We start from the raw sequence: 17,111 nt of genomic DNA on the forward strand, positions 1-17,111 counted from the left end.
GATACTGCGAGGTATGAATGAATTGGCATAAGATGATAAATGACACTTGACGCGTTTAACTTTGAAAGCATGATCAAGTCGTGGAAAAATGACATCAGGTGACTGAAACAAATCACTGCGCAGTAATGGATGGTGGAAAAGTGTTAACCGAGCGTGTTTACGACGACACGAAAAACGACACAATCGTCAGCGAACAGATGGATGTTAGATGCTACTCTGGAAGGAAGATCGTTGATGTAAATGAGAAACAAAAGGGGTCCAGTGACTAACCGTTGAAGCACGCATGAATAAACATGCCTGAAAGGTGAATTATAATTCTTAGCTCAAACAAATTGTGATCGGTTGAGAAGGAAGTGTTCGATCCATTTAAAAATGTTATGATCAATGTTCAACTGATTTAGTTTAAAAAGTAATGAGCGGTGACATATCTTGTCGAAAGCTTTAGAGGAATCAAGAAAAAATGCACTCAGCCTCTGATGCTTTGTTTAAGATAACATGAAGTTTGTTAGTAAAGCAGGCAAGTTGGGTATCCCATGAATATGATTTTCGGAAACCGCGTTGTGCGGGTGTGAAGAAGGAATTAGACTCGAGAAAATGAACAAGGTGTGTGAAAATTGTGTTCCAATAATTTGCAGCACGTACTGGTAAGACATATGGGACGATAATTCGTAGGTGAGCTTCTAATATTTCATTTGTGCAATAGAACCATCTTCCCGATTTTCCATTGTATGGGCAATGTTGAGGTTTCGAGTGATGCTGAAAATTCTGGTTAATTGGTTAATATTACTGAACAGCAGGCAAATGTACTGTTCAAACACTTCGCAAATAAAGACATAACCGGGAGACGAGGGAAATTTCAAATCGTTAATAAGTTTGGCAATACCTGATGTGTCGATATTATTATGGTACGCAGTCACGAAGACGACAATGTGCTGGGCTGGTAGAGAAAGACGACGCTGCAGCTAGGCCTATGGTGGTCCTGTGAGTGTGTCCCTGACGGTGAACTGTTGCGGCTACGACGTCACATCGCCTCGTTACATCTTGGTGGAGGTGCGGGGAGCGACACCAATACCCCAATCTGGATCTCCGCAGTGGCCGCCAGCTTGGTGCTAGCACTATGCAGTCCGACGCAACTACTTCTGCAGCGGCACAACCAGCGCCCACTGTCGTCGTGGCGCAGCCTCGTGATCCGGGCACCTTTTGCGGCACCGATGACGTCGACGTCGAAGACTGGCTCGCTATGTACGAGCGAATCAGTAAGCACAACCGATGGGACGCAACCCTGATGCTTGCGAATGTCATTTTCTACCCGGCTGGTACGGCACACGTCTGGTTTGAGACGCACGAAGAAGACCTGACATCCTGGGACATGTGCAAAAAGAAGCTGCGGGATCTCTTTGGCAAGCCTATCCGACGCAAGCTGGGCGCTAAAAAAAGACTTGGCATCGCGAGCACAATCGTCGACCGAATCTTATCTGTCGTACATACAAGACGTACTAGCTCTATGCCGCAAAGTGAACAGCGCTATGTCCGACGGTGAGAAGGTGGGTCACATCTTAAAGGGAATTGCTGACGACGCTTTTAACCTTCTATTTTGCAAAGGCTGTACGACGGTCGACTCAGTCCTCGAGGTATGTCGGCGGTTTGAGCAAGCTAAACATCGTCGTATTGCTCCCCGCTTCGACCGCTTGCCAAACACAGTTGCTACGTCTTCTTTCGAAGATCTGCCAACACTGCAGCAACCGCCCCATCAGCTTAACTTGACCAGGATTGTTTGCAGAGAGCTGGAGGCAATGGCCCCGTCACGTTCACACCTCAGCCGGCGGACGCTACTGATCCAAGCTGTCGTACGCCAAGAATTCGCGAATGTGGGCCTTAATGCGAGCGTAAGCCTCAGCTCTGGTCAGCCGTTCGCACAGCCATCTGTCCAGCCCGTTCCGGTGGTAGCTGCTGCGGCTCCGACTGCGCCCTTCCCGACGCAATACCCCAACGCTACCGTAGCCCAGAAGAATGGCGGACCTTGGACAACCAACCCATCTGCTTCAACTGCTCACGTGCCGGCCACGTTTCTCGCCATTGCCGCAGCCGTTGGGTCCCGCCACCTCGACTATCTAAAACCCCTCTATCTGGAAAGTAGCGAAACTCTCCTCCCTTCGGCTGCTTTCCTCCTCAATTCTCCTCTGATTAGACTCTCCCACCGGCGGGAGCGCTGCGCACGGCACGCTGAACCTGCTTGCGCTCGAGGGGCGCCGCGGAAGGGTCAATGATAGTGAATGGCGGGGCTTTTTGTGCTGCTTTTTAAAGCGTTCTTTTAAATCTGCTTTGCACAGGTAACTACTAATCGATTTGAAAATGTTATGTTTGGTTTTAGCGGCACATATTGTTCGCAATAACAAAGAAGGAAGGAGAAGACATGCTCAAAACGGCAAGAAATGTTTGCACTCAGCATCGCGCTCGGGTACTCTGAAGCATCAAGAACGGGAAATAAACTGAGCAGGCAATTATGGTGTCATCTGTGTTGGGTGACAGATAGATGACCCTGAATGAGAGCCAATGGCCCCTCACAAAACACTCACAATCTTTTTTACAACATCGTGGCAGGCTGGGAAGCAAGATACCAATGAAATGCTATCTTTTATCAGGGCCTGCAGTTGTGCTGTGCTGACTGAATTTTTGAGGAGACCCTCTCTGTTACTGCGGAAAAAGTTCTCAGCAATTTTTACAGTTTCGATTACGGCTGGCGATGGGTTCGTCAGTGACATGTGAGACTGTGAAAAGTTCTTCAACTTAATTAACCTTGCCGGTGCCGTGCTGGTAATCAGCGAAGCGCGGCAGTCGTTCTGTTCTACTATTCTATGTTCTGTTTCTGTTCTACTTGAACACTGAAACGCGCAGCAGCACGGCATCGCGTGCACGAAACTGCACGCGCTCAAGCCACAGGAACGGTACGACGAGGCAGTTTAATGGCGGCAGCGAGAAAATAAAAAACAAGCAAAACAAGATTTTGCGCGCGCTGATGACGTATGGTGACGTGTTTGTTACGTCACGGGGCCCGGCAGCCAACGACAAACCAGAAAACCCGCCCTCACTCTCTCTTTGGAGAGGGGAGCGTGGAGGAGCGAGGAGGAAAGCGCCGGGAGAGGGAAACGGCGGCAAAGATCTTACAATTTCGATACTTTCCAGAGATAGAGGGGCTTTACGACTATCATGATCGCAGCACCGCCTACGGGCCACACCCAAACTCTCTCTGTGATACGCCTTCTCGTGACTTTAACTCGCCATCCCCGCGCATGTCCAGCCGCTCGCCGTCTGCCCAAACCCGCCGTTCCCGCTCGCCCCTACCTCGCCGTTCCTCGTCCCCTCACTTCACTGGCCCGATCCCGGAAAACTGATCAATGCAGCTCCCGGACGTGAAGCTGCATTGACGACCCGGCCCGAAAATCCTCTGCTGACCTTCGCTCATCGCCGCAATCTTCTAGTGTAGATGGTGTCCCTGTTACCGCCCTCATTGACACTGGTGCCCAAATTTCCGTCCTCAGCTCTTCGTTTCGCCGCCGACTCAAAAAAGTTGTCACACCCGCCCCTCCATCAGCCGTTCGTGTCGCCGATGGTGGCGTCGTTGGCGTCGTGGGACTGTGCACTGCGCGTGTAAGCATTTGTGGTCGTACTACCCCTGTGCTCTTCACTGTAATCGACCGCTGCCCTCACGATGTGATCCTCGGCATCGACTTTTTAACGGCTCACTCTGCCCTGATTGAATGTTCAAATTGCCTCCTTCGCTTAGACCTGCCGTTCTGCTCCGACCACACAGATATCAAGCCACGCCTCCGCTGCATCGAGTTTGTTTGCCTACCGCCCGAAGGTGCCATGTATGATTCCATTGGCCCCGTTTTTTGCTATTCCTGATGATACATACGTCACTTGTCCAATCACCGATGTTGTTCTCAACCGTAACGTCATCCTCCCTCACACTGTGACCGTCACGGATAACAAAACCCATCTTCCCGTCCTTAACTTTAGCCGCTTCGTCCAAATTTTGCCCCATGGTATTGCACTCGCTGACTTGTTTCCGTTGGCTGACTGCGAAGTTTCTGCCCTCAAGCCTGTGCCTCTGTCTGAGCCCCCGTATCAGCTTCTCGTTCGACCCTTTTTACTCCCATGATAGCAGCAGATTTGACACCTGAGCAAGCCAGTGCCCTCTCCGACCTTCTGTTTTCGTACAGCGACATTTTTTATTTTGGGGATCGACCTTTGGGCCAGACATCTGTCGTGGCCAGACAGCCGTCGACGAACGGGATCGAGAGAAAACCGCATTTGTCACCCCTGACGGACTATACCAATTCAAGGTCATGCAATTTGACCTCTGTAACGCTCCTGCCACCTTCGAGCGCCTGATGGACTCGCTTCTCCGTGGTTTCAAGTGGACAATGTGCTTATGCTACTTAGATGTCGTTGTCTCTCCCACGTTCACAAGTCTTCTTCAACGGCTTTCTACGATACTGACAGTATTCCGCCGCGCCGGTCTTCAACTGAATGCAAAAAAAATGCAGCTTCGGCCACCGCCAGATCAAAATCCTGAGACATTTGGTTGACGCAAATGATGTGCAGCCCGACCCTGATAAAGTTCGTGCAGTCCGCGAGTTCCCTACACCACATAATACAAGTGATGTGCGAAGTTTTCTCGAGCTTTGCTCCTACTTCCGCCGCTTCATTCGGAACTTCGCTGACCTAGCACGTCCCCTTACCTCCCTTCCGCAGAAAAACGTGAATTTCTTGTGGAGCCGTGAGCAAGCTAAGGCCTTCACAACGCTCATTTCCGCCCTCACCGCTCCTCCTGTTCTGGCGCACTTCGACCCGTCTGCACCTACAGAACTGCGCACCGACGCTAGCGGACATGGTATTGGCGCCATCCTTGCCCAGTACCAGCACGGCCACTCTCGTGTGATTAATCGCCTATGTCAGCCGCCTCTTATCTCAGTCCGAGCGCAATGTTCGATTACGAAGCGCGAATGCCTTGCACTTCTTTGGGCGTTGACAAAATTGAGCCCTTATTTGTTTGGGCGGCCCTTCAGCGTAGTGACGGACCATCATGCCTTGTGTTGGCTGTCCTCACTTAAGGACTCTACCGGCCGCTTAGGTCGCTGGGCCTTGCGATTACAATACATGTTTACGGTTGTATACAAGTCAGGCCGCCTACATCAAGACGCCGACTGCTTGTCCCGCCATCCCGTTGACCCTTCTGAACTTCCTGACAATACTGCTGACGACTGCGTTTTCTCCATCTTGAACTTTCTCCACATCGGCGTCGAACAAAGTCGTGATCCTTCCCTGCGCCCCATTATTGATCACCTCCTCAACAACAGATCCGTCCATCAGTATGTTTGTTCTGCTTAGTGACACATTATACCGACGGAATATATGCGCCCAGATGGTGTAGACCTTTTGCTTGTTGTCCCGACACATCTACGCTCCACTGTTCTTGCGCATCTTCATGATGCTCCTACAGCAGGGTACCTGGGAGTATCATCACGCACGTACGACAATGTTCGAAGGCGATTTTACTGGCCTGGCCTTTACCGCTCTGTTCGTCGCTACGTCGCCGCCTGTGAGCTGTGCCAGCGCCTTCACCCTAGTGGGCCCCTGCAACCACTCGCAGTTTTGACTGAGCCCTTTTCTCAAGTTGGTCTCGACCTGCTTGGGCCATTTCCCACATCGACTTCAGGGAACAAATGGAAGGCCGTAGCGACCGATTACGCCACCCGGTATGTCATAACCAGAGCTATCTCCACCAGCTGTGCCTCCGTCGTTGCAGACTTTCTTTTGCACGACGTCATCTTGCTTCATGGCGCTCCTCGTCACCTGATCACCGATCGCGGTCGCTGCTTCCTTTCTAAAGTTGTTCATGACCTTTTCCGCTCATGCGCTACGCGCCACAACTTCACCACGGCCTACCATCCACAAACGAACGGTCTTACTGAGCGCCTTAATCGTACACTGACCGACATGATGTCAATGAATGTTCCTGACCATCACCGTGACTAGGACGTCTCTTTGCCCTTCATAACATTCGCCTATAACTTCTCACGCCATGATACCGCCGAATACTCTCCCTTTTATCTACTCTTCGGCCGCGACCCTCTACTTCATTTCGATACCTTACTGCCTCTTGACGATGCATCCTGTAGTTACGCTTCTGATGCCGCCCGTCATATTGCTCGAGACCGGCTTCGTGCGTCTCAGCGTTCTCAAAAGCACCGTTACGATATCCAGCGCCGTGGCGCCTCCCGGCTCCCAGCCCGACGTGTAGGCATGTGAGGCCCCTACTGCCCCTACCGCGTCTTTACGTACGAGACCTGTGAACCGCAAGACTCTTACAAACCGCCATCCAGAATTCGTGCATGTTGCCCGTCTCAAACCTTAATCTCGCGCTCACCTGTGTAGTTATACGCACCGGGTGCCGGGTTCGATTCCCGGATCAGGACGAATTTTTCTTTAACTACGAAGTTTCTGAGAAAGCTGTATAGCTTTCCTTTGTAGCCGTATGGCTGCGCTTGGGTGGATGCAATGAGTAATTACTCCCTTATTACAAATCTACTCCACCTTGGGGGATTCCCCTAAATATTTGACCAACACTATTCCCACTTGGAGTTATAGATCAATTCGCTCTCGCCCTACCATCTGATCTTCTGACCGTCCTGGTTAGCTCAGTCGGTAGAGCGACTGCCCCGGAAAGGCGGTGGTGCCAGGTTCGATTCCCGGATCAGGACGAATTTTTCTTCAACTACGAAGTTTCTGAGAAAGCTGTATCGCTTTCCTTTGTAGCCGTATGGCTGCGCTTGGGTGGATGCAATGAGTAATTACTCCCTTATTACAAATCTACTCCACCTTGGGGGATTCCCCTAAATATTTGACCAACACTATTCCCACTTCGAGTTATAGATCAATTCGCTCTCGCCCTACCATCTGATCTGCTGACCGTCCTGGTTAGCTCAGTCGGTAGAGCGACTGCCCCGAAAAGGCGGTGGTGCCGGGTTCGATTCCCGGATCAGGACGAATTTTTCTTGAACTACGAAGTTTCTGAGAAAGCTGTACAGCTTTCCTTTGTAACCGTATGGCTGCGCTTGGGTGGATGCAATGAGTAATTACTCCCTTATTATATATATATATATATATATATATATTATGATTAACAGGGGTATGATGTTCATCTTCCTGTAGACGTTTTGCGCAACGTAACGAGCCTTTGTAAAAGCCCCGCGACGTATACAAGTCCTCCAATCTCAACTCTGCCGCAACTGGGCAGGCGTCACTAGAATATAGTCCGTGGCACACCCGCTGTTAGCGGGCCACGTGTAATCCACACGCAAGTTGATGACAGACGGGCGTGCCAAGTCTGGTGGGAACACTAGCTCTCTTTGCTTGAGGGCTGCCACTATGAAGCAGGTAACATACGGCAGTAGCCAGTTTGAAGGCCTTATATATAGCTGCCTCTAACGCCGAAGTGACCGGACACCTACTGCGCGCATATGGCGCATCCACGTTGAGCGAAGCTCCTAATGCGCTACATGTATGCATGTCCTCACGTGTGACGCATCGCTATCTCATCGTGGAGCACTGATGTTACGGCGCTCGACTACTGTTCCCAAGGGCGCGGGATCGAATCCCGGCCGCGGCGGCAGCTTTTCCATGGAGGCCAAAAGGAAGGCGCCCGTGTGTTGTGCGATGTCAGTGCACGTTAAAGAACCCCAGGTCCTCGAAATTTCCGGAGTCCTCCACTACGGCGTCTCTCATAGCCTGAGCTGCTTTGGGACGTTAAACCCCACAAACCAAACTAAACTAATGTTAACACAGTGTGAGGGTGGCATTCCTAGCCATTTTTTACTTGCCCCTAGTTGTGAATAACGGAATTAGTGTCTATTGTTTTCCTTTGCCCTTTATCTCTGTTTTTCTTTGCAATATATTTCAGTTTCTTGTTGAATTCGTCCTTATGTGCAGTAAATAGATAACTACCTCAAATATGCAGATGCTCTCTTGGAGGCTTCCACTGCACTGAATCAATGATGAGTGCATGGTAGCGGGGTCAGTGGTTTATTAAATAATCAAAAAGGAAGCTGAGGTCAGCGGAAAAGAAAAGGGATAGGGAGAGGATAGCGAGGGGAAGCACAGAGGGAGCGACGTCAAGAAAGGACAATGGAGGGAAGGAGCTTTGTACATAAGGGTGCATGACTGCTCAGTTCAGTTTAGTCGTTCTGTCGTGTCCGACTCTTCGTGACCCTATGGACCATGTCACGCCACGCTTTCCGGTCTCTCACTATCTTCCTAACATCACAAAACTTCATCTACAGTGCCTCGAGGATGCCATCTAACCAACGCGTTCGCTGCCTACCCCTTCTCCGGCGACCCTCAACCTTTCCCAACATCAAATCTTTCTCCAGCGACTCCTCTCTTCTCATCAGATGACCAAAGTAGCTGAGCTTTAACTTTAAAATTTGACCCTCCAATGAGCAATCAGGGTTTATGGTCGACAATATCGACTGATTTGATCTTCTGGCAGTCCAAGGAACTCTCAAGAGTCTTCGCCAGCACCACAATTCAAACGCGTCAATTCTTCGGCGGTCAGCCTTTTTCACAGTCCAACTCTCGCATCCATACATCACAACTAGAAAGACCATAGCACGAGTTATACGGATCTTGGTTGGCAGACTAATGTCTCTGCTCTTTACTAGGCGGTCAAGGCTAACCATTGCTCTCTTTCCCAGAAGCAGGCGTCTCCTAATTTCATGGCTGCAGTCTCCTTCCGAGGTAATCTTGGAGCCCAAGAACAGAAAATCTGTCACAGCTTCCACTTCTTGTCCATTGATGCTCCAGGTCTTGATAGGGCAAGAGGCCATGATCTTTGTCTTCTTAATGTTCAGTTTAAGCCCAAACTTCTCACTCTCTTCTTGTACGCGGATCAGAAGTCTCTTGAGTTCCACTTCACTTTCTGCCATTAAAGTGGTATCATCCGCATATCTAAGGTTGTTGATACGTTTTCCAGCAATCTTCACTCCAGTTGAAGACTCGTCCAGACCGGCCTTCCTCATGATGCACTCTGCACATAGGTTAAATAGGCAGGGCGGCAGTAAGCAGCCTTGCCTCACTCCTTTCTCGATCGGAAACCAATCAGTAAGACCATGCCCAGTTCTGACTGTGGCCTCTTGCCCTTCATACAGGTTCCTGAGGAGACAGATGAGGTGAATTGGAACTCCCATCTCTTGGAGAGCTTGCCACAATCTGCTGTGATCTACGCAGTCAAACGCTTTCGCATAATCAATAAAGCAGAAGTAGATGGCTTTCTGGAACTCTCTTGCTTTTTCCATGATCCAGCGAAGGTTAGCAATTTGGTCTCTAGTTCCTCTGCCCTTGCGAAACCCAGCTTGCACGTCCGGAAGCTCCCGATCCACATACTGCTGCAGCCTACCTTGGAGGATTTTCAACATCAGCTTGCTAGCATGCGAAATAAGCGCGATCGTGCGGTAGTCGGAACAATCTTTGGCACTGCCTTTCTTTGGAATGGGGATGTAAACTGACCTCCTCCAATCCTGTGGCCACTGCAGGGTTGTCCAAATCTTCTGACATAATGTATTCAGAATGTTAACAGCGTCATGGTTGAGGTTTTGAAGCAACTCAGCTGGAATGCCATCAATTCCGCTAGCTTTGTTCTTAGCAAGGCTGGCTAAGGCCCATTCAACTTCACTCTTCAGGATGCCCGGCTCGAGATCAGTAATCACATCCGGGTCCTTCTTGTACAGGCCTTCTGTGTATTCCTGCCACCTCTTCTTTATCTCTGAGGCTTCAGTGAGGTCCCTGCCTCGTTTGTCCTTTATCACGCCCAGCTTAGCACAGAAGCTTCCTTTGATATCTTTGATTGTCTTATACAGAGCTCTTGTGTTCCTTAATTGGCTGTTGTCCTCAACTGCTTGGCACTGTATGTTCAGGAAGGCATTCTTATCTCTCCTTGCTATTTTCTGAAAATCTGCATTGAGAACCTTGTATCTTTCTCTTTCCCCCATAACTTTTGCCATCCTTCTTTCCTCAGCTATTTGCAAAGCCTCTTCAGATAACCAGTTTGCTTTCTTGCATTTCTTTTGCTTTAGAACTACCTTAGTAGCAACTTCTTGTATTATATCACGGACATCAGTCCACATCTCTTCGGGCTCTCTGCCTTCCAGATCTAATTCTTGAAATCGATTCCTCACTTCCACAGCATATTCTAATGGAATTTGATCCAGATCATACCTGAAAGTCCTTCTAGTTTTCTGCGTTTTCCTCAATCTGCTAGTCTCACAATTAAGCTCGCATTCAAAACAACGCTTTACTGGAACGTCATTTCTGAAAATATCCCCTATGCTTACCGCTCTCGGGCCGCTCCCTTCACTCCTCCGGAGAGTTGCAACAGCTACTACAGGAACTAACAGATTCTTGCTGCCCTCTAAACCATCTTGCCCTATTCTGTCACTTCTGCTTGACTATAGGCTTCACTCAAACAACCACTCGTTGGTATTGTGGGATCGCACCGCTCGCTCTGTGTGAATAGAAGAAGGGGTGGGGGAGGTGGCGAGAAAAAAGAAGAATAAGGGGACTTTTCTCTGCGTGCATTTGTTTGTGCGCTCATTTGCCTTTGTGGGGCTTCACTTTCGCCACTCTCCCCTTCCCGCTTAATGTCTGTGAGATTGTTCGCACCCCGCACGCTCTCATCTGCCCTTGATCTTATCTCGCTTTCTACGCCCTTCTCTCCTTTGTCGTCTCATTTCTTCTGTTCTTCCCTCTGGCCGTTGGTTTGTGAAACAGGATGTTGGGGACTGGGAGCTGAGAGTGAAGACGAAAGTAGGAAGGTTGCAGTTATACATTCTATAAACGTAGGAAATAAGATGTAGCTGAAAACACTGATCTCCCTTTCAGATTACCTGCAATCGTCCTAAACACATGTCAAGTGGTGCCTTCCACAGCATCAGACACCTCGGATGCCGCGCTATGCTAATAAAGCGGTCAAAATAGTGCTTCCTGTTTTGCTTATTGTTCTTGCCACGCACGTATACCCAAATCTTTTCTATCTCATTCTTTCGCCCGCTATGTTATATCTCCAGCCATTAAAAAAAAGATAAAATAATATTATTTTGCTACTATTATTATTTATAATGATATTAATTTTGGGGATACGACAACGCCTCAAATGGTAGTCTAGGCGGTGCAACAAAAGCCTATTACTAATAAACGTAGATTTTTATTCGTGTTGTTCGTGTACAGCAGAATTCACAATTTTTCAAGCTTACCAGTGGCACAGTAAACGTCAGGTTCTTCTGGTTCTTCAGATCTTCCGCACCTCTCCAAGGTGCTCCTCGATTCGGCAGGCAACGTGCAGTCCACACACAAACACACAATGAGACGTAAGACGACGAACTTGCAGTAACAAAACGACAATTAACTTTATATAACAAGAACACGAAGCACAGGGTACAGAAAACTTATTCACATGAGGCAGTGAGACATCACACTTTACAAACGAGACTGGGCGAAAGACTAACATCAAACTGAGCGCATCGCTCTTTTTACGACTCCTCAGTCGGGGCCTGCCTGCTACGCTGTCTTCTCCGTGCTTAAATTGCGCTCTTAAATAAAGTGTTTTTCTCTCTTCTCTATTCTCCCGAGCGAGAATCAAACCAAAATCAGAACCAGAACTGTCGATGGCTGCGCGGCACGCTCTTAAATAGCCAGCGCAGAAGCTTCTTGGCGCGGAGGAGGAACGGAAAACAGCTTAGCGCTGCCAAAGCTATGCCTCCCCCCCACGGCCCTCTGGAGAGGTCTCGAATTTACTCGAACATGGTCAGCACGCGCGGCCCTCCCGCGCGAAGCGAGGAGGAGGGCCGGAACCGCGCGATGGAATACACGCGTGACTCCGCCCATGACGACGAGGGCGAGGAGGCGCAGCGCGGTGGCCGAGATTACGTAATCTGTCGCGTCGCGTTCTCGAAGCTTGTAGAAATTTCCATCGCCGTTTTCTGCGGCGTGCGCGCCGAAACATTACAGAAAAGTCCACGGCGGCCTTACACGCCCCACCATAAGAGGATTGCTGGGCTTTTTTGTCCAGCCAAACCGAACAAATACAAAAGGCCGCGGCTTTCCGTTCACAAGAACACGATCTACATGCACTGTTCCTTTTCACCGTCGCTTTGTGGCATGCATGACGTTCAAAGCTGGTCACAGTTCCTGGCGCACAAAGTTCACGTCCACAAAGTTCAAAAGCACTTCTCTCGCGCGCAGTCACTGCACAGCATGCAAAACGTTCACGGCAAGTCCCAGGTCCTGGAGTTCCGCACACATCACATGTGGTCAAGTCCGGAAAGTGTTCTTTGCACACTTCGCTTGCCACTCCATGCTCGCGAGCGCACACAGTTTCATGCGCATGCGAGCAGGACTGCTCACGCCCGCCGGCGCGACGCTGCTCAGGCTAAAGTGGAGAATTTGTTGCATCTCGACACTCGGTAGAGCTAGGGAGGAGCGCGGCATCATGCGGCTCGTGTAGGTCTGCAAAAATGCAGCATACTAACCACTCGCCTTCGAATGGGAGACACGTCACTTTACTGAGCGTCTCGGGTTCACGAGTGCAAACGGTGGCCAATTCTGAGACTGTTGTGGTGCTGACTTTGATGTTTGCGACAGCTGCTCAGATTTCTGCTGCGGTCAACGTATGATCGCGGATCTCGACGATCGCATCGCTCGCGACCGCTGTCACTGAATGAACTGTGGCGCCCTGTTCTTGATACGCGCCTGTTGTCGCTGTTTCACCCGCATTTGCTGCATTTAACGCTTCAGGATCAGTTCGTAAACATGCGGCAGCTTTACGCTCTCGAATCCGCCTTTTGCGCGAGTTTTCCGCGCATGCGCGAAGTCGTAGCGGCGACCGATGGAAACACATTGGACGGCGTCGACGGCGTTTCTCGGCGCCACCAGTGCACGGGGGCTGGCGGCACCGGGCGGCACGGTGGCCGTCACAGGCTTGGCAAAGCGATGCCAACCACATCTGCCGCGTACGGTTGCCACTCTCTAAGCGTGCCAAGATGCAAGACGCGGTGTTTCAGGTTTCCTTCGGCGAGCCGCTGCCAACAACGACGTGAAGCTTGAATTAGGGCCACCAAGCGTCAAGATGTGAATGACCGACCTTAGCAACCAACTGCGTACTCTCGACTGTGCGAAAAACACTTAGTTACAGGTATGTATGCATCTAAAGGAAATGTGCATGATGAAAAGTATCTACCAGAGTTTGCACCAAGCCTGTAACCCACCAGTGATAGCCGCAATGAGCATTTGTTCAGCGCGTCTGATGGCGATGTATTTTGTCGTTTGTTTTCTTTATGTGCGAAGGGGCCGGGTAGCGCAGATATCACAGGTGGCTGTGTGCACTAGACCGTAATATTTAGCATGTTTTATCGCGACTGCCGCCTGACTAAAAAAAAAATTGGGCGTTTGTTGTGGTGCACCGAAGTTCGCGAGCCAAGTGGTTGAGCTGGTCATGAGGTTCGCGAACGGCAGTGCATAAAACGCCGTATTTTTTTTCTTGTTAGTCAGGTGGCAGTCACGATCAAACATGCTAAATATTACGGCCTAGCGCACACAGCCGCCTGTGATATCTAAGCTACTTAGCCCTTTCGCACATAAAGAAAAGAAACGACAAAATACATCACCTTCAGGCCCCGGCGCAACAAAAGCAATCACGCACCGAAGAAATCGTCATTGCAACTATCACTTTCGGCATCTAGTTATTTCTTACTTTTTGACACTGCTTTTGCTACGATGAGGAATTTTTACACATTGTCCGAGTTTTTCTTTTTTCGTTTTCTTTTTTCTTGTTTTTATTTCCTTGACACTGCTTTTGCTAAGAAATGTTATAGTATGTTCATCGTTCACTTCATGCTTCATCTTCCCTTTAATCCGTGTCGTGGCCTTTTCTTGTATTTGATTACTGTATGTCGAAGGATATCAGTTTTACACGTTTGCTATCTAGCGGAACACTTGGCGGCGGGATGCTACGTGGGCAGTGCGTTTATTTTTCTTGTGTTTGCTCAGTGCCGGTATAAATGTATGGGCCTTTTCAAAATTAAAACCAGTTGGAAGTTGCGCTTCGTACATGTCGTATATGTGCCTTTTTTGTGTCCCGCAAGTATACGTAACCGTTCAAAGATGAACCAACTCGCCCAAACAAAAATTTGGAGGACGCTTAAGCGTCGCCTTCAAGAGTGGAACGCGATAGCGTTATTGCACCTCGTTCGCACCGCCCACTCATTCGCTCGGTATGCTCTTGAGTCACACAAAGACAGTTTTCATACTCAACACTTCTAAGTGCGGCCCGAAGGGGAGAAGCGGGTCAGCGAAGATAGTGATCTAAAGAAAGGAAAGACGCTTGATTCTACAACCCGTGAGGGTGCACGGCGAAACGTCAGGGGCGAGTGGCGCGCCACGTGTCGGGGCAGCGCCGCACATTGCGAGGAGGGAGTTCTGTGTTTGCCGCAAGATGGCTCTGCATGTGTGCAGAGCGCAGAAGAAATGTAGCGGAAACGTACTTCGCTACTCGTGTAACTGCGACTTCTGTAAGTAACATGCTCATAATTACCGATATACACCGCAGTATAACGTTCTACGACACGTTTCTAAGGCAACACCGCATTCACTAGAAGCGCTTTTGTACCGCTTTCAAGCATCGAACTCGTGGCTGAGTGGTAGCGTCTCCGTAGAACGTTAGCGTCTCCGCTGAGTGGTAGCGTCTCCGGAGACCCTGGTTCGATTCCCACCCAGCCTATCTTGGAAGTTGCTTTTTATTCATGAAGTGCATGCCGGGATTTATCGCTCACGGCCAACGCCGCCGACGCCGACGACACCGGCTTTTCTGCGACACGAGCTCCTTAACGCTGTCGCGGTAAAAGTATTACTTGAGCTATCACTGGTGCGTTACAGCCTGGGTGAAAACTCCAGTAGGTACTTTTCATCATGCATATTTCGTTTAGATGCATACATACCTGTAGTACCCTTGTTTTTGCCGCTGGGAGCATATGACGCACTCGACATTCTTGCACGACGCACAGTATTTTTTTTTTAATTAAAGGCTCGCCAAAGCATTTGGTGTGCGCAATCAGATGCACTTCGTTAGGGAGCTTGATAATTGTCGTCTTCGTCCAACCGTTTGCAACGGCAAGGAAACCGCCCGGCACAATAAATGAGTCTCCTGGAGGGTTCATGCTCGTTCACTTGCAGAGTGGATCGCTCTGGACGTAGAACAGGGTTGGTTCCTGGCCAAGATGCGCATCCGATATGTAGGAGATGCACATGCGTCACCAACTTGTTGATTCCGAAGAAATCGCTGCGGAGGCAGAAAGGAACGTTGTGGATCCTTTCACAACAGAATGACCATTCTCTGTGCACCGAGAACCTTTTCACCACTGCGACCACATCCGTTCTGACTCCTGAGGGCAGAAACCGGCTACAGCGCTGAATCATCCGTTGCTAGAAAAATGCCGCGCGTTTCCTGCAGGTGTGCATTCCGGCCGGGATAATGCCCTTTTTAGGGGGTGTGTACATGTGCCTCTCTGCCGAGCTTCGTAGATGAAATCCTATAGCTGCACGCTTGTAGATGACGCGAGGAGGAATTGGATTTAAAAAGTCCCGACGCTCCACGTTCCCGGACGTGGTCCACGTGGTCCGCCTGAAACCGTATTACGACCGATAGTGTTGACTCTTTCTGTGCGCGAACAACTGTCCTTAGTGCAATGTTTTTTTTATCTCTACCCACACTTCCAGCATCGGGGCGATGCTTCTTGTACCCGGGGGGGGGGGGCAATGCCACGCTGCATTCTTTGTCTTCCCTCTGCGCTGATCGCGAGCGTGTGCCTCCTCGAGGCGAAGAAACCGAAGTTGTCTCCTCGAGGCGAAGAGTTCTTCTGTTGAAGCGGGCCTGCTAGTTTCCTGCTGCACTGGGACTTCTGTGACTCCTGTGTCCCGCGGTGACTTCTGATCAGACTTCCCACCGTGAAAATATTGTGCTGCTAGCTGAGAGTCTGGAATAATTGCAAAATCTAGTTAAAGGAGCCGCGAAGCGCTTCGTAATGTGATGTCGGTTATGCTTCAGGTCAATTCTTTATGTCACAGGGATGCTAGCTCAAAAAGAATTACAAGAATCGGTGCACAGGAACGGGAGTTATTCAATGAAGAAATGTAAAAATAGAAGCAAACAAAAAACTGCCCTCAACTCAAATTTTGCGGGGCTTCCCATTCCCATTTCGCTCTCCCATTTACGTCATTGGGTGCGACCAATCAAAAGAGGCAAACCGATGACGTCGCGGAAGTTATCAGTGCATGGTTGCCTGTTTATTTTAACTCGTTCCTTGGCAGCGTCGTTTCTATGGTTACAAGGAACACGTGGGCGTAGGTTGACAGCGTCGCTCCCATGGTGATAAACAGGTGGATGGTCAGCGACGCTTCACCATCCGATATCAGCACTGCTAGCACCTTAGGAGTGCATAAGAAGTCACCGTAAATGGACTTGCCACACTAATCGGAACTCGAACGCGAGATATCGCGACAGAGCGACGATCTGCGCGTTATTCCGTGCGGGGATACGCTGAAAGGGGACGAACATCAGCCGACCAGCGTCGTCGCGTCCACCGCGCGGTGTTGACGACGATGGCGCAGGAACGCTACCAGATCACCACCAAGCTGACGATGCGCACTGGTAAATATGAACCGCAGCACTTTTTTTTGCATCCTTTCTTGGGACTGAAACGAATTCTTGTAGAATTAGATCGTTTCCGCCAAGTCGTTCTCGGTACGCAGGCACGCCTCGCGAACTTCGAAAAACAGCATAGTACGTGTAATTGACGAAATGTGCCTTGTCCATATCGCGATTAAAAGCGTGGTGATAGAGCCACTGTGGTAACATTACGTTCAATTTCAACCCCGGAAGTCACGCGAGCGGAGAGAACACCACACTGATGACTTGAAACTGTTGCTGCGTCCAGGTGTACGGAGCCTCCGTGCTGCCGAGGTGTTGAGCCATGTGCAGCCAGGAACCGGGACTGCATATG

At 49.8% G+C, this 17,111-nt stretch overlaps 1 non-coding gene and 1 pseudogene across 1 annotated transcript; both read left to right on the forward strand.

The window, feature by feature from the left end:
• Positions 1–1,117: 1,117 nt before the first annotated feature.
• LOC146201348 (uncharacterized) lies at positions 1,118–3,652 on the forward strand (annotated as a pseudogene).
• A 3,326-nt stretch (positions 3,653–6,978) lies between these two features.
• Positions 6,979–7,052, forward strand: TRNAF-GAA (transfer RNA phenylalanine (anticodon GAA)). The gene has a single exon. It is a non-coding gene; the product is annotated as a tRNA-Phe (tRNA).
• The last annotated feature ends 10,059 nt before the right edge of the window (positions 7,053–17,111 follow it).

This window comes from Amblyomma maculatum, chromosome 2 (genome assembly GCF_055883805.1).
Source record: "Amblyomma maculatum isolate TAMU_Amacu chromosome 2, ASM5588380v1, whole genome shotgun sequence".
Taxonomy (NCBI): Eukaryota; Metazoa; Arthropoda; class Arachnida; order Ixodida; family Ixodidae; genus Amblyomma; species Amblyomma maculatum.